Source organism: Salmo trutta, chromosome 5 (genome assembly GCF_901001165.1).
Source record: "Salmo trutta chromosome 5, fSalTru1.1, whole genome shotgun sequence".
Classification (NCBI taxonomy): Eukaryota; Metazoa; Chordata; class Actinopteri; order Salmoniformes; family Salmonidae; genus Salmo; species Salmo trutta.
Window position 1 is genome coordinate 1,573,688 of NC_042961.1, and position 18,249 is coordinate 1,591,936.

An 18,249-nucleotide genomic window follows, 5' to 3' on the forward strand; every position below is an offset into this window, starting at 1 on the left:
ACTCACACCTGTATTAACGAGAGAATCACTGACATGATGTCAGCTGGTCCTTTTGTGGCAGGACTGAAATGCAGTGGAATTTTTGGGGGGGATTTAGTTCATTTGCATGGCAAATAGGAACTTTGCAATTAATTGCAATTCATCTGATCACTCTTCATAACATTCTGGAGTACCGTAATTTCCGGTCTATTGAGCGCACCTGAATATAAGCCGCACCCACTGAATTAAATTTGTTTTATTATTTTGAACATAAATAAGCCGCACATGTCTATAAGCCGCAGGTGCCTACCGGTACATTGAAACAAATGAACTTTACACAGGCTTTAACGAAACACGGCTTGTAACAAAAATAAATAGGCTTTAACGAAACACGGCTTGTAACAAAAATAAAAACTTAGCAGTAAACAGTAGCCTACCAAGAAAGTCATTGGTCACTATCTTCCTCCTCCTGTGCACTGAAACCACTGAAGTCATCTCCTTCGGTGTCGGAGTTGAATAGCCTCAGAATTGCTTCATCCGATATTGGATCGTTTTCATTGTCGCTCTCGTCACTGTTTGACCTTAACCCGTTTGGCAATTTCATTGGTCTAATGAAAGCTTCATGCCGGCAAAAAACTGAGCACGTCACAGAATGTGTTTTTTCTGAGAAATTATTTTTGAAAGCGGGAATAATCCATATATTAGCTGCGTCATTGTTTAAACCGCGAGGTTCAAAGCGTGGAAAAAAAGTTGCGGCTTATAGTCCGGAATTTACGGTATATGCAAATTGCTATCATACAAACTGAGGCAGCAGACTTTGTGAAAATTAATATTTGTGTCATTCTCAAAACTTTTGGCCACGACTGTACACTTCCCTCTCCCACCTGGACTAGAGGAACACCTAGTGTTGTGCCCCCCTGTGGTGCGGACGGGGAATGACACTTTGAGGCGTCAGCCACGGCCCACAACCAGCATATTTAGGCTGCAGCAAGCTAGGCTGCAGTTCCACGCCCCGCACCTGAAGCCACTCAGCCTTGTTAGGCTGCAGTGCCACGCCTCGCACCTGAAGCCGCTCAGCCTTGTTAGGCTGCAGTGCCACACCCCGCATCTGAAGCCACTCAGCCTTGTTAGGCTGCAGTGCCACACCCCACACCTGAAGCCACTCAGCCTTGTTAGGCTGCAGTGCCACACCCCACACCTGAAGCCACTCAGCCTTGTTAGGTTGCAGTGCCACACCCCACACCTGATGCCACTCAGCCTTGTTAGGCTGCAGTGCCACACCCCACACCTGAAGCCACTCAGCCTTGTTAGGCTGCAGTGCCACACCCCACACCTGAAGCCACTCAGCCTTGTTTGGCTGCAGTGCCACACCCCACACCTGAAGCCACTCAGCCTTGTTTGGCTGCAGTGCCACACCCCACACCTGAAGCCACTCAGCCTTGTTAGGTTGCAGTGCCACACCCCATACCTGAAGACACTCAGCCTTGTTAGGTTGCAGTGCCCCACCCCGCACCTGAAGCCACTCAGCCTTGTTTGGCTGCAGTGCCACACCCCACACCTGAAGCCACTCAGCCTTGTTTGGCTGCAGTGCCACACCCCACACCTGAAGCCACTCAGCCTTGTTAGGTTGCAGTGCCACACCCCATACCTGAAGACACTCAGCCTTGTTAGGTTGCAGTGCCCCACCCCGCACCTGAAGACACTCAGCCTTGTTAGGTTGCAGTGCCACACCCCACACCTGAAGCCACTCAGCCTTGTTAGGTTGCAGTGCCACACCCCGCACCTGAAGACACTCAGCCTTGTTAGGTTGCAGTGCCACACCCCACACCTGAAGCCACTCAGCCTTGTTAGGTTGCAGTGCCACACCCCGCACCTGAAGACACTCAGCCTTGTTAGGTTGCAGTGCCACACCCCACACCTGAAGCCACTCAGCCTTGTTAGGTTGCAGTGCCACACCCCGCACCTGAAGCCACTCAGCCTTGTTAGGCTGCAACACACCTGGGGCTTATAAGGGGATGTTTCAGTTCAGCACAGGAGAAGCTCTTGGCTAGATGCTGAGCTTGCATGACATTTGGTGGAAGCCCACGGGCATGAACTTATGACTGCAGAAAAGCCCGAAAGGACAATTGGTTGGATATCAGCCCAGCTATTTAGACTTTTAAGTTAAGTTCCAGCCTAAGTTAAGTTTATCCCCTGTGTGTGGGAGTGTTTCGATTGACAGTTTTTTATCATCCTTGTTTTAAACCCTTTTATTTGTATAAATAAGGCAGCCTAGCTTGGTTTAAGATCTGGTTCTGTGTTGAACCTCTTGTCATTGTTCACAAAGATTGTCTATCATATTGACAAGATGGTCAAGTGACCGCTCTAACAATGGAAATGCATGTCCTCAAAGATGGAAGGGAAGAGGTGGGACCATTCTAGCCAATGTGAGGGCAGATGTTCATGTAGACAGGCCATAGAGATGGCGGATTCATCTTTGTATCTGTGCCATTATAGTGTCTGACAGCATGGGCAGTGTCATTAGAGGCCATCTCCAATTTTAAAGTAGTACATTTTCTTAATTGGTTGATTGCTCCCAACTCAGGAATCTCCACCCAGTTGACTACTTTAAAATGGTGGAAGCCCTCTATGGCAATGTCCATGTTAAAACAGGTTATATCCATGAGTCCTCAATCTCTATGATAACCGACACTGTGAGTCTTTTAAAAAGTTGCTAAAATGCCATGTGTCCACTTATATCAGTGCATTTGTAACAACTTTATATTTGATCAAATAAGCCTCACGTAGCAAATCTGTGAGTAAATTGAGCCGAATATATAAAAAGTAATCTTGTCCAAGAGAGATTGGCATAGTTATCAAAAAGTCACAACAGAGTAAGCCTATACCAAACACTGCCCTTATTTTAAGGGGGCAGACCTTACCGTGAGGGCCGGGAGCAGACCTTACCACGAGGGCCGGGGGCAGACCTTACCGCGAGGGACGGGGGCAGACCTTACCGTGAGGGCCGGGGGCAGACCTTACCGTGAGGGCCGGGGGCAGACCTTACCGTGAGGGCCGGGGGCAGACCTTACCGCGAGGGCCGGGGGCAGACCTTACCGCGAGGGCCGGGGGCAGACCTTACCGCGAGGGCCGGGGGCAGACCTTACCGCGAGGGACGAGGGCAGACCTTACCGTGAGGGACGGGGGCAGACCTTACCGTGAGGGACGGGAGCAGACCTTACCGTGAGGGACGGGAGCAGACCTTACCGTGAGGGCCGGGGGCAGACCTTACCGTGAGGGCCGGGGGCAGACCTTACCGTGAGGGCCGGGGCAGACCTTACCGTGAGGGACGGGGGCAGACCTTACCGTGAGGGCCGGGGGCAGACCTTACCGTGAGGGACGAGGGCAGACCTTACCGTGAGGGACGGGGGCAGACCTTACCGTGAGGGACGGGGGCAGACCTTACCGTGAGGGACGGGGGCAGACCTTACCGTGAGTGGTCTTGAGCTTAATCCAAAGTATTTGCTTTCTATTTTGCAACTGATAATGTTTTCGTTGTGAAAATAACACAGGATGAGATGATAGTTCAACAGTCTTGGCGTAAATAAATAACTAAATAGACAATTAGAGTTTGTGCATATTGTCGAAATATGTTGTTTAATATAAGGCCTTGAGAAATTGAAAAGGATATCTTAAAAAAACTGTGCTTAAAAACTCAACTGAAATTGAAAAGCGTAAAATCCTTGGAGAGATTTGTCTCTGAAATGAAAGACAGTAGTGAAAATTCACAAGAAAGGTCTGTTGTTGCCCTCGTGTTGTGCAGCTGTGGCTCAGAGACCCAGAAGGGAGTATGCCCTCAGCACAGACTTCTGCCCCCAGAAGGTGCTCTCTGATTGGGGAAGCAGAGCGGGGGTTCCCCCCCTGCTGTGGGCCTGCCTACTACCCATGATGAATGAGAGGGAGAGAGACCCATCTGCCTAAAGGAAAAACCCATCTGCCTCAAGGAGAAACTCCCTCAAAACACACAAACACAGACATGCACGCACGCACGCACACACGCGCACACACACACACACACACACACACAAACACACACACACACACACACACGAGTACTGAGAGTAGGCGTAGGCCTACTGTAAATACACAACTAATACAAACAGCCACACATAGAGGGTTGGTTGTTTAGCAACAAAACCGCCTCCTGTGTAACTTTGGGGCAAACCAGACGGGGTTGGCTTAGACGGTTGACAACATGTCAACTGTATTTAGTCTCCTGTGTTTATTGAAAAGAGAAATCAAGTTGCACAATGAGCACTTGTTGTCTCTCAAATACATCGTTACAATTGTTGGTTAGCTAGCTAGCGAATTTTAGCCATTAATCAAACCACCTCAAAACAAGATGGAGCGGCAGGTAGTCTAGTGGTTAGAGAGTTGGGCCAGTAACCAGCAGGTAGCCTAGTGGTTAGAGCGTTGGGCCAGTAACCAGCAGGTAGCCTAGTGGTTAGAGCGTTGGGCCAGTAACCAGCAGGTAGCCTAGTGGTTAGAGAGTTGGGCCAGTAACCAGCAGGTAGCCTAGTGGTTAGAGCGTTGGACCAGTAACCAGCAGGTAGCCTAGTGGTTAGAGCGTTGGGCCAGTAACCAGCAGGTAGCCTAGTGGTTAGAGCGTTGGGCCAGTAACCAGCAGGTAGCCTAGTGGTTAGAGAGTTGGGCCAGTAACCAGCAGGTAGTCTAGTGGTTAGAGCGTTGGGCCAGTAACCAGCAGGTAGTCTAGTGGTTAGAGCGTTGGGCCAGTAACCAGCAGGTAGCCTAGTGGTTAGAGCGTTGGACCAGTAACCAGCAGGTAGTCTAGTGGTTAGAGCGTTGGGCCAGTAACCAGCAGGTAGCCTAGTGGTTAGAGCGTTGGACCAGTAACCAGCAGGTAGTCTAGTGGTTAGAGAGTTGGGCCAGTAACCAGCAGGTAGCCTAGTGGTTAGAGCGTTGGACCAGTAACCAGCAGGTAGCCTAGTGGTTAGAGCGTTGGGCCAGTAACCAGCAGGTAGTCTAGTGGTTAGAGCGTTGGGCCAGTAACCAGCAGGTAGTCTAGTGGTTAGAGCGTTGGGCCAGTAACCAGCAGGTAGCCTAGTGGTTAGAGCGTTGGACCAGTAACCAGCAGGTAGTCTAGTGGTTAGAGCGTTGGGCCAGTAACCAGCAGGTAGCCTAGTGGTTAGAGCGTTGGACTAGTAACCAGCAGGTAGTCTAGTGGTTAGAGAGTTGGGCCAGTAACCAGCAGGTAGCCTAGTGGTTAGAGCGTTGGACCAGTAACCAGCAGGTAGTCTAGTGGTTAGAGCGTTGGGCCAGTAACCAGCAGGTAGTCTAGTGGTTAGAGCGTTGGGCCAGTAACCAGCAGGTAGCCTAGTGGTTAGAGAGTTGGGCCAGTAACCAGCAGGTAGCCTAGTGGTTAGAGCATTGGGCCAGTAACCAGCAGGTAGTCTAGTGGTTAGAGCGTTGGACCAGTAACCAGCAGGTAGTCTAGTGGTTAGAGCGTTGGGCCAGTAACCAGCAGGTAGTCTAGTGGTTAGAGCGTTGGGCCAGTAACCAGCAGGTAGTCTAGTGGTTAGAGCGTTGGACCAGTAACCAGCAGGTAGCCTAGTGGTTAGAGCGTTGGGCCAGATCGAATCCCTGAGCTGAGAAGGTACAAATCTGTCGTTCTGCCCCTGAACAAGGCAGTTAACCCACTGTTCCCCTGTAGGCCGTCATTGTAAATAACAATTTGTTCTTAACTGACTTGCCTAGTTAAATGAAGAACAAGATAAAACTAGCTGAATCGAGCCACTGACGATTCCCCACATGCCACTTTCTTGTCATTGTTGCTGTCTGGCCATTTAGAATTACAACAGCACACGGCTTTCTGACCCGTTCTATAGGAAGCATTAAAACAAATACATTACAATAGACACATTTACATATGTCTTTTTTTAAATGGCTTGAAAGTGTCATTTCGATGTTAATGAGGCGCTGAACTAATCAGGGACATTTGCATGATGGATGAGCATGTCATTGAGCTGGTATCACTGTAAATCATTAGGCTATTGTCAATGTACAATATAGCTACCGGTCCTGGAATAAAACACACACAGGACTGCACGTTTTCTACCTGTATTTTTCATCTGTATGTCCTTGTATATGTTAGATGATGTGTATTTATGTATGCACAGAGCCACAACCAACATTTCCCCACAGGGATAATAAAGGCATTGTATATTTTATAGACACATTCAAAACTGTCTAGTAGAGAGATGTGGTCTTCCAATCAGTCAGTGTGGTTTTGACAGAGGTGTTGTCTAACTGAAAATAACACCTACTCACTTTCATACAGCAGTACACCAGAGGGTTATGACTGCTTCTCAAATGGCACCCTATTCACTAATTAGTGCACTACTTTTGACCAGAGCCCTATGGCACCCTATTCCCTAATTAGTGCACTACTTTTGACATGAGCCCTATGTGACCTGGTCAAAGGTAGTGCACTATATAGGGAGCCACGACCCACGTGTTCCCCCCCCACCACATTAGCATGACAGAGATAGTCATCGTAGCACACTGAGCATAGTGAGCACAGCCACGTGAATTTCAACATGTCCCTGTTCAGAGAGAGAGAGAGAGAGAGAGAGAGAGAGAGAAAGGGGGGAGGGGTGAAAAGAGAGTGAAAGGGAGAGAGAGAGAGCGAGAGAGGGGGAGAGAGAGAGGGAGGAGGGAGGGAGGGAGGGAGAGGGAGGGAGTGAGAAAGAGAGAGGGGGGAGAGTGGGCGGAGAAAGAGAGGGGAGGGAGGAGAGAGGGGGGGAGGGCGAGGAGAGGTAGGGGGAGAGAGGGAGGAGAAAGAGAGGGGAGGGAGGAGAGAGAGGGGGAGAGGGAGAGGTGGGGGGAGAGAGAGAGAGGAGAAAGAGAGGGGAGGGAGGAGAGAGAGGGGGGAGAGAGGGAGGAGAAAGAGAGGGGAGGGAGGAGAGGGTGGGGGGAGAGAGGGAGGAGAAAGAGAGGGGAGGGAGGAGAGGGGGGGAGAGGGAGAGGTGGGGGGGGAGAGAGGGAGGAGAAAGAGAGGGGAGGGAGGAGAAAGAGAGGGGAGGGAGGAGAAAGAGAGGTGGGGGAGAGAGGGAGGAGAAAGAGAGGGGAGGGAGGAGAAAGAGAGGTGGGGGGAGAGAGGGAGGAGAAAGAGAGGGGAGGGAGGAGAGAGAGGGGCCTACAACTTTATTTGGTGCTGTTCTAAAACCCAGTGTGCAGTGTGTTGCATGCTTTGGATTTGTTCTACCTGGGCATTACTTTGTGGTGAGGTACATGTAGTAAAACCACAGAACAAGTTGCTCATGTGTAGCTTCGTTTTTTTTTGTTGTGATGCCAGCCATGGAGTGTGAATACTAACGCCTCGATCACACCTACAGTGCCCTTGCGTTTTGGTAAACCAGAAGTACATTCATTTCCAATGGAACGCTGTGTTAGCCTTGCAGCGTTGCATTGCAGAGGCAGTTGTAGTGCTTTCTGTGAGGGGCATACATTGGATTTATCTAACGTGTGCATCAAATTGTGTGCGTTGACGGCTTATTATTATTTGTATGTGTAGACGGCTTGACATAAATGGTAGCAGAAGGTGAATGTTGAACCTTTGTTGCACACATATCCAGATGACGCTGCGTACCATTTTGCGGAACAACACTGTCGGTGTGATCAAGGTGTATGTAAAATGTAGTTTATCACGATAACCTGTGTGAATGCAGCATTAGCCTACCACATATGTCCCTATAACAAATTATTACATCAAGGTATTTTTACTAAAACTCACTCCATCATTTTTGTTTTACTGCCTTTTGAATTAAAACAACCTCTATTTTTTCTCCAACTCCTGGGGAGGTAAATAGGCCGAACAAAAGCAACGTCATACCTTTATTTAGGAGGAGTCTGGTTTTCCTGCCGTCAATCAGCAAATCTGTGTCACTGGTGCGAGGAGGAAGGGTAAGGAACTCCCGATCACACAATCTAAACTCGAAATTGGAATTAACCTCGTTTGTCCTCGAGGTATTAGTGAACATTTCGCTTAAAATGTGAAGTAATCAACGGCGGGCTTGTAGCCTATGAATCATTGGACGATACGTCTACGGAAAGTTTGAACGCTACCTTTTACAGCGCGGATGTCAGATGCGACATCTCCATGCGCTACAGGGTTGCACTTTTCTGAAGAAGTGAGAAGGAGAGTTTTCGGTTTTTTTAGGGGGCGACTTGGAGACAATTCACTTCATGATGAGAGAACGAACCTGGTTTTAGGATTCAAAGACAAGGTAGCTATGATTGTTTACGATTATTAATGTGATTTATCAGCCATTTTGAGAGTTTACTAATTTAGTTTCTCCAATATCCAGTCTGAATATTTAGTTTTTGTCAAACGTATTTCTGATCGCTTGACGCACGTCTTTGCTCTCTCCGTCCATTTCTGTTGAAAACCCGGAGTTCGCTTGTGCGTAGTGGTTGCAACTCAAACATATGCTATCTGGGGAAATCAGTCATATTGCCAAATCTTTTCCTAAGTTAATACGCAGACGTCTCGTTGACTTCATGGGCGTATTGTAAGTTTATTTTACTAAGTACGATAAAGAGGAGGAGCGTAATGAAATTCCCTGCCTACAATAAGTAGTCTACGCTTCTAAAATACTGTCGAAACCGGCTGTAGAGTGAGTGGATTATCAAGTCACTCACCAGATGGACAGTTCAGAGGGCAGCGAGTAGGACACAGATCGCTCACATAGAAAACCAACGTACAGAACCGCTCTATACATTAACAACAGGAGACCAGACAGCTCTATAGGCTACATTTCTATCGTCAGAATGTTGCATCCCACACAATAAGCAGCAGTAGTTTCGAGACTTCAGGATCATGAAATGACGTTACTGTAGTAGACTGAGTGTCTTTGGTGCAGTGACTACAGAAATAAGATCATTTTGTTGTTGTATAAACAGGCACAGTTCTATACATATCATCTCCTAAAATGTGCACCCCATTGCCAATGTTTAACATCCAAATTGTCTGTTTTTTATGTTCTGTACAAGTTTCAATGGGGAATATCCCTTTTAGAGATAATATAGCGTTGTCTTTTGGTGCCATTTTTAGGACCAAGGTCATTTTGTAACTTTTGAGTCAACCATTACAACTGGAAGGGCCTGGTCTTTTGGGGGAGTGTCATGCATAAGTATCCAGGTTGGAATAGACTTGACACATATGTACCTAGTTACAAACCCAGAGTGTCAGTCCACTAGAGTGGATGTGCTGCATGAAGGGAGCTGTGTATACTGGGAGACAGAGACAGACTGATCTGATACAGAGGTAGACGGAGACAGACTGATCTGCTACAGAGGTAGAGGGAGGAAGACTGATCTGATACAGAGGTAGAGGGAGGAAGACTGATCTGCTACAGAGGTAGAGGGAGGAAGACTGATCTGATACAGAGGTAGAGGGAGGAAGACTGATCTGATACAGAGGTAGAGGGAGGAAGACTGATCTGCTACAGAGGTAGAGGGAGGAAGACTGATCTGATACAGAGGTAGAGGGAGGAAGACTGATCTGCTACAGAGGTAGAGGGAGGAAGACTGATCTGCTACAGAGGTAGAGGGAGGAAGACTGATCTGCTACAGAGGTAGAGGGAGGAAGACTGATCTGCTACAGAGGTAGAGGGAGGAAGACTGATCTGCTACAGAGGTAGAGGGAGGAAGACTGATCTGCTACAGAGGTAGAGGGAGGAAGACTGATCTGCTACAGAGGTAGAGGGAGGAAGACTGATCTGCTACAGAGGTAGAGGGAGGAAGACTGATCTGATACAGAGGTAGAGGGAGGAAGACTGATCTGCTACAGAGGTAGAGGGAGGAAGACTGATCTGCTACAGAGGTAGAGGGAGGAAGACTGATCTGATATAGAGGTAGAGGGAGGAAGACTGATCTGCTACAGAGGTAGAGGGAGGAAGACTGATCTGATATAGAGGTAGAGGGAGGAAGACTGATCTGCTACAGAGGTAGAGGGAGGAAGACTGATCTGATATAGAGGTAGAGGGGGGAAGACTGATCTGCTACAGACTGATCTGCTACAGAGGTAGAGGGAGGAAGACTTATCTGCTACAGAGGTAGAGGGAGGAAGACTGATCTGCTACAGAGGTAGAGGGAGGAAGACTGATCTGCTACAGAGGTAGAGGGAGGAAGACTGATCTGCTACAGAGGTAGAGGGAGGAAGACTGATCTGCTACAGAGGTAGAGGGAGGAAGACTGATCTGCTACAGAGGTAGAGGGAGGAAGACTGATCTGATATAGAGGTAGAGGGAGGAAGACTGATCTGCTACAGACTGATCTGATACAGAGGTAGAGGGAGGAAGACTGATCTGCTACAGACTGATCTGATACAGAGGTAGAGGGAGGAAGACTGATCTGATATAGAGGTAGAGGGAGGAAGACTGATCTGCTACAGAGGTAGAGGGAGGAAGACTGATCTGCTACAGAGGTAGAGGGAGGAAGACTGATCTGCTACAGAGGTAGAGGGAGGAAGACTGATCTGCTACAGAGGTAGAGGGAGGAAGACTGATCTGCTACAGAGGTAGAGGGAGGAAGACTGATCTGCTACAGAGGTAGAGGGAGGAAGACTGATCTGCTACAGAGGTAGAGGGAGGAAGACTGATCTGCTACAGAGGTAGAGGGAGGAAGACTGATCTGCTACAGAGGTAGAGGGAGGAAGACTGATCTGATATAGAGGTAGAGGGAGGAAGACTGATCTGCTACAGAGGTAGAGGGAGGAAGACTGATCTGATATAGAGGTAGAGTGAGGAAGACTGATCTGCTACAGACTGATCTGATACAGAGGTAGAGGGAGGAAGACTGATCTGCTACAGACTGATCTGCTACAGAGGTAGAGGGAGGAAGAGTGATCTGCTACAGAGGTAGAGGGAGGAAGACTGATCTGCTACAGAGGTAGAGGGAGGAGCCTGATCTGCTACAGAGGTAGAGGGAGGAAGACTGATCTGCTACAGAGGTAGAGGGAGGAGCCTGATCTGCTACAGAGGTAGAGGGAGGAGCCTGATCTGCTACAGAGGTAGAGGGAGGAGCCTGAAGCTAACACAAGCTGTGAACCAGGGTTCCTAAACAAGGATAACCTGGGAAGACCCACATACGCTGAAGGTGAAACCAACGTCGTAGTGCTGCTAACAGCTTCACTTCCTCCTCTGTCCTCCTTAGTGGGATCAAACCAGTAGTTCTCTGACCGCCCTCCTTCACAACATAGCAACATGTCATGCTATAGAAAAGGACCCAATTTGCTAGTTCCCTTAGCAACATTTCTAGTTGGCTGTGAAGTGGTCTGACAGCATGTTCTTATCTCCGTTCCAAAGGCAGACCCAGGTATATGTAGCAGTGATGTAGTAGTCTGGTGTGTTTAGGGCTGAAGAGACACCCTGACTGACAGTGACGGGCTGACAGCAGCCGGGGACAGGTAGTTCCAACAGCCTTTGTGTCCTCATGCAGCTGGAATAGTGCCATTTAGGGCGGGGCAGCTGGCTGCTCTTCCATGGTCAACTGACTCAAATTCAGGAATTCTACATGATGACGCAAAGGCAATTAACACCTGACAGAGAGAATATTGTCAGGGTTCTCACACACACACACCCACACGTTATGTTCTTCTATCCTCGTGGGGACCTCAAATATATTTCCATTCCAAATCCTATTTTCCCTAACCCTTACCATAACCTTAACCTAACTCCTAAACCTAACTCTTAATGCTAACCCTGGGAAATGTCAGCACGAGGGTTCATTTTCCTTATTTTACTATCCTTGTGGGGACTTTGGGGGATTTTATGTCCCAGAACCAGCAGACACACACACACACACACTCACACACTCCTTTTCTAGAGACTACTGACCTAGTGTCTGAAGTGTTGTCCAGTAGAGGTGCAGGTATCTATGTAAAACACCACAGTAGGACTTTACTAGAGACTACTGACCTGGTGTCTGAAGTGTTGTCCAGTAGAGGTGCAGGTATCTATGTAAAACACCACAGTAGGACTTTACTAGAGACTACTGACCTGGTGTCTGAAGTGTTGTCCAGTAGAGGTGCAGGTATCTATGTAAAACACCACAGTAGGACTTTACTAGAGACTACTGACCTAGTGTCTGAAGTGTTGTCCAGTAGAGGTGCAGGTATCTGTGTAAAACACCACAGTAGGACTTTTCTAGAGACTACTGACCTGGTGTCTGAAGTGTTGTCCAGTAGAGGTGCAGGTATCTGTGTAAAACACCACAGTAGGACTTTTCTAGAGACTACTGACCTAGTGTCTGAAGTGTTGTCCAGTAGAGGTGCAGGTATCTATGTAAAACACCACAGTAGGACTTTACTAGAGACTACTGACCTAGTGTCTGAAGTGTTGTCCAGTAGAGGTGCAGGTATCTGTGTAAAACACCACAGTAGGACTTTTCTAGAGACTACTGACCTGGTGTCTGAAGTGTTGTCCAGTAGAGGTGCAGGTATCTATGTAAAACACCACAGTAGGACTTTACTAGAGACTACTGACCTGGTGTCTGAAGTGTTGTCCAGTAGAGGTGCAGGTATCTGTGTAAAACACCACAGTAGGACTTTACTAGAGACTACTGACCTAGTGTCTGAAGTGTTGTCCAGTAGAGGTGCAGGTATCTGTGTAAAACACCACAGTAGGACTTTTCTAGAGACTACTGACCTAGTGTCTGAAGTGTTGTCCAGTAGAGGTGCAGGTATCTGTATAAAACACCACAGTAGGACTTTACTAGAGACTACTGACCTAGTGTCTGAAGTGTTGTCCAGTAGAGGTGCAGGTATCTGTGTAAAACACCACAGTAGGACTTTTCTAGAGACTACTGACCTGGTGTCTGAAGTGTTGTCCAGTAGAGGTGCAGGTATCTGTATAAAACACCACAGTAGGACTTTTCTAGAGACTACTGACCTGGTGTCTGAAGTGTTGTCCAGTAGAGGTGCAGGTATCTGTGTAAAACACCACAGTAGGACTTTTCTAGAGACTACTGACCTGGTGTCTGAAGTGTTGTCCAGTAGAGGTGCAGGTATCTGTATAAAACACCACAGTAGGACTTTTCTAGAGACTACTGACCTGGTGTCTGAAGTGTTGTCCAGTAGAGGTGCAGGTATCTATGTAAAACACCACAGTAGGACTTTACTAGAGACTACTGACCTAGTGTCTGAAGTGTTGTCCAGTAGAGGTGCAGGTATCTATGTAAAACACCACAGTAGGACTTTGGTCAGACGTTTTTAATCCGAAGATACTACAAATACACTAGTGAGTGTGTCCATTTTTATCATGTGATCACCTGAGGGAATTGAACCCTTGACCTTAGGCTGCTAGCGCCACTCAGAACCACATGAGTACCACCAATAGGGCTGGGCGATATGGCCCAAATATCAGATTTGTGTTTATTTTGACTGTGGCGGTATGTTACTCTGTTCTATGTTTCTGAGTTAGTTTTATGACTAGTGCATGGACCCTAGAAGGGCAACAAATTAATTAGAAGTGTTTTTAAATGGTATTTCTCCATGCTGATGGGTTTTCCACTCAACCAAGCTAGGACAGAACTGACAGTTAAGTAGTCCAATTAGTTGGACTTTTCAGTTATTTAACACTGTATATAAATACCATTTTATAGAGGGTATTGAACCAACCTGTAGATCATACCTGTATACTGGGATTCATGATGTTTACATTTACATTTAAGTCATTTAGCAGACGCTCTTATCCAGAGCGACTTACAAATTGGGTGTAAGCGTATTCCTTGTATGTGGCTTTATTCCTGTGTATTTTATTCCTCCTGTTGTTCTTTTGGGAAGGACTCATAAGGAAAGCATTTCTCGGTAATGTCTACACCCTTTAGATTCACCATGTGACAAATACAATTTTTATTACATTTAATATTACGCCAAGCCACCACTGTGAGCTCCAGCCACCACTGTGAGCTCCAGCCACCACTGTGAGCTCCAGCCACCACTGTGAGCTCCAGCCACCACTGTGAGCTCCAGCCACCACTGTGAGCTCCAGCCACCACTGTGAGCTCCTATCTGACTGCCATCCATACAAGGCTTTGGCTCTGCTGCACTAGATTGAGAGGGATGCTAACTGGATCAAACTGGATTTCTGCACCAGTCAGGTAGAGTATCCTAATGAGGAACACAGTGTGACCCGTTTTAGTTATATTATATCAGACTAAAGGAACAGGGAAGTGTTAAAACGCCTGGTCAATATCATCATCATTATAGTCCCATGTCGTTCCTCTTTTATACACACACACACACACACACACACACAGGAAGTAGCAACGGTTAGAACAGGACGTTTGGTGGCCAACCATCTTCATTGTTCTTAGAGACGACATGTATGAGCCGTGTGTCTCGTCTAGAGTCCTGAAACACAGACACCTATGAGGAGAGGGATGATGCTAGGAAATCCTGCTTCCGTGTGTTCTGGTAGAGAGGGTGTGGGACAGTAACCTTCAGTAACATGTCTTGTAAATGTTCATTTGAAAGGTGATTTTTGCATTAGTCCCACCACCATCTTCTACCAGGTTTTATCCTGTGGCTGTTGAGTGGTGTTTGACTGGCTACTCCTCCACTCTGACTTCTTCTGGGCTGGGTGGAGGCAGCAGGATATTGGGTTTTGGAAAACACAAACACATGAGGAAGTGCAGTCCACACCTTTTAAAATGGCCAGACATGCTGCACAGAAGTTACACAAACTGTGACACACACACACACACTTACTTGGCAGATCAGGCCACACACACCTTTTGGAGTGGAGACAGTGTCGGCTATATCTGAAGTGTGATAGATGTATTGTGTGTATCCCAGGCTTGGTCCCAAATGGCATCCTATTCCCTAAATAGTGCACTACTTTTGACTAGGTCTCTAGGGCCCAGTTCCCTAGAACACGTGCACTGAGTGTACAACACGTTAACGCCTTCCTAATGTTGAGTTGCGCACCCCCCCCCCAGAACAGCCTCAATTCATCAGGTCATGGACTCTACAAGGTGTCTACAGTGTTCCACAGGGATGCTGGACCATGTTGACTCCAATGCTTCCCACAGTTCTGTCAAGTTGGCTGGATGTCCTTTGGGTGGTGGACCATTCTTGATACACACGTGAAACTGTGTGAAAAATCCAGCAGCGTTGCAGTTCTTGACACAAACCGGAGCACCTGGCACCTACTACCAGACACTGTTCAAAAGCACATACATATTTTGTCTTGACAATTCACCCTCTGAATGACACACATACATACACAATCCATGTCTCAATTGTCTCAAGGCTTAAAAATCCTTCTTTAACCTGTCTCCTCCCCTTCATCTACACTGATTGAAGTGGATTTAACAAGTGACATCAATAAGGGATCATAGAGGGTTTCCTGGTCAGGTTTCCTGGTCAGGTTTCCTGGTCAGGTTTCCTGGTCAGGTTTCCCAGTCAGGAAACTTCAGCCTTATGTAATTTTATATTGTATACTACATTTTACTAACATAAATTATGAGCCCATGTAATTGTTTTATTTTATTTGTTAATAATTGTATATATTTTTTACTTAACACAGTTTTCTTAACTGCATTGTTGGTTAAGGGCTTGTAAGTAAGCATTTCACTGTAAGGTCTACTACACCTGTTGTATTCAGCATTTCACTGTAAGGTCTACTACACCTGTTGTATTCAGCATTTCACTGTAAGGTCTACTACACCTGTTGTATTCAGCATTTCACTGTAAGGTCTACTACACCTGTTGTATTCAGCATTTCACTGTAAGGTCTACTACACCTGTTGTATTCAGCATTTCACTGTAAGGTCTACTACACCTGTTGTATTCAGCATTTCACTGTAAGGTCTACTACACCTGTTGTATTCAGCATTTCACTGTAAGGTCTACTACACCTGTTCTATTCAGCATTTCACTGTAAGGTCTACTACACCTGTTGTATTCAGCATTTCACTGTAAGGTCTACTACACCTGTTGTATTCAGCATTTCACTGTAAGGTCTACTACACCTGTTGTATACGGCGGATGTGACAAATAACAATTTGATTTAAGTATTTAACATGAAATAATTTCTGGGATATCACGTGATCTCTTTCCTGGAGCTGATGGGCAGAATTCCAAAGGTTTTCTAGCACATTCCAGGAGTGTATGACTGCTTGTTGTGGTCTGTGTTTCTAGGAATACATTGGGCCATGTCTGTACAATATTATGTTGTGTGTATTACTCTTGGTACATTTTTTTAAAAAGACAAATCTTTTATTTTGTAATGGATAAAATACCATCAAATTATTGTCCATATTAATCATAACTGTTCAGATGTAATGTTAAAAACCGTTTTCCGAGACCATGAACATTTTGTTATCATAACGAGTTCTCATTACCGTAACATGTTCATAACCTGGATTAAATGTTTTAATTATTTCTTTTTTAAACTATTATTCGTATAAAGTTTGTCCTGTGGATGAACTCATCCGGATTGACTGACCTTCATGTCTTAAAATAATGATGGACTGTCATTTCTCTTTGCTTATTTGAGCTGTTCATGCCAAATAGGGTTATCTTCTGTATACCACCCCTGCCTTGTCACAACACAACTGATTGGCTCAGACGCATTAAAAGGGAAAGAAATTCCACAAATTAACAAGGCACACCTGTTAATGGAAATGCATTCCAGGTGACTACCTCATGAAGCTGGTTGAGAGAATGCCAAGAGTGTGGCTACTTTTTGAAGAATCTCAAATAAACAAATCAAAATATATTTCATAACACCTTTTTGGTTACATGATTCCATATGTTATTTAATAGCTTTGATGTCTTCACTATTTTACAGTGTAAAAATGAAGAAAAACCCAGGAATGAGTAGGTGTCCAAACGTTTGACTGCTACTGTAAGTATTACATTCCATGTCGGAATCATCCCAAAGGGTTAAATTGATTTTCTAGCTCAGTAAAGTTACTTTAAGATGATTTGACCCTGAAATGTGAAATATGCCATTATCATGGATATTTACTTACATTGGGTTTGTTCTGTAAATGCAACAGAGCTGGAGACAGTGATGAGGTAAACAACACCTAAGTATGGATTTCTGTAAACCAATATGTCTTTTGTGACCCCAAACAGTTAGAGGTGCTGACTGACAGAGTCCACTGTAGACTGTTAAAATAGACCCCGACAGAGGGTCCACTGTAGACTGTTAACATAGACCCCAACAGAGGGTCCACTGTAGACTGTTAAAATAGACCCCGACAGAGGGTCCACTGTAGACTGTTAACATAGACCCCAACAGAGGGTCTACTGTAGACTGTTAAAATAGACCCCAACAGAGGGTCCACTGTAGACTGTTAAAATAGACCCCAACAGAGGGTCTACTGTATAAGCTGCCAGTCATTTGTTGGGTAAATCACCAATGTTTCAGCATCATCTTGTATTCATCTTTTGAGTTTCTGTGTAATGTCCCCGTTAACACAGTTTATATCAACGTTTTGTCCAATGTTTTCTGACCTCAACACTAGTGTTTATTTACTATTTAACCTTTATAACTCGCCAAGTCAGTTAAGAACAAATGCTTATTTACAATGACGGCCTGCTAAAAGGCAAAAGGCCTGCTAAAAATATAGGACAAAATACACATCACGACGACACAACACAGCATTGGCCACAACACAGCATTGGCCACAACACATGACAACACAGCATTGGTGACAACATAGCATTGGTGACAACACAGCATTGGCGACAACACAGCATTGGTGACAACACATGACAACACAGCATCATGGCAGCAGCAACACAACATGGTAGCAGCACAAAACAGGGTACGAACATCATTGGGCCCAGACAACAGCACAAAGGGCAAGAAGGTAAAGACGATTCATCATGGTGCTATATGCCTCAACACCCAATGAGGGATAAGATGAGCGCCACAAATCAGGAAATGACCTGGTGCTTATCTTTTCTAATCATTTAGGAATGTTGACACACAGCTGGATCTACAAAACAGATCGTCTAGGATGAGGACATTTGTTGACAGATCACCTTTTTTTTTTTTTTTAGTTCTGAAAACATAAAACACTTGATTTAAGTGTGTGTATTTTATTTTAAAGCCTCTAAATCAGGGAGGGCAACTTTTATAGGCCCACGGATCAATTTCCAGAAACGGGGCCCCCGACCCTTGGAACTCAGTTAGAATAGTAGAATACACCAAGTGCCATTTAGAAATGTTTGTTCATCAGCAGCTTTTCTCT

At 46.1% G+C, this 18,249-nt stretch overlaps 1 protein-coding gene across 1 annotated transcript in view; it reads left to right on the plus strand.

The window, feature by feature from the left end:
• The first annotated feature begins 7,791 nt into the window (after positions 1-7,791).
• The window catches only part of LOC115193499 (N-acetyllactosaminide beta-1,3-N-acetylglucosaminyltransferase 2), a 28,999-nt gene continuing 18,541 nt past the window's right edge, over positions 7,792-18,249 (plus strand). The window contains exon 1 of the mRNA XM_029752188.1: positions 7,792-8,264. The gene's annotated coding sequence lies outside the window, so the exon portion shown is untranslated. The remainder of the gene's footprint in view (positions 8,265-18,249) is intronic.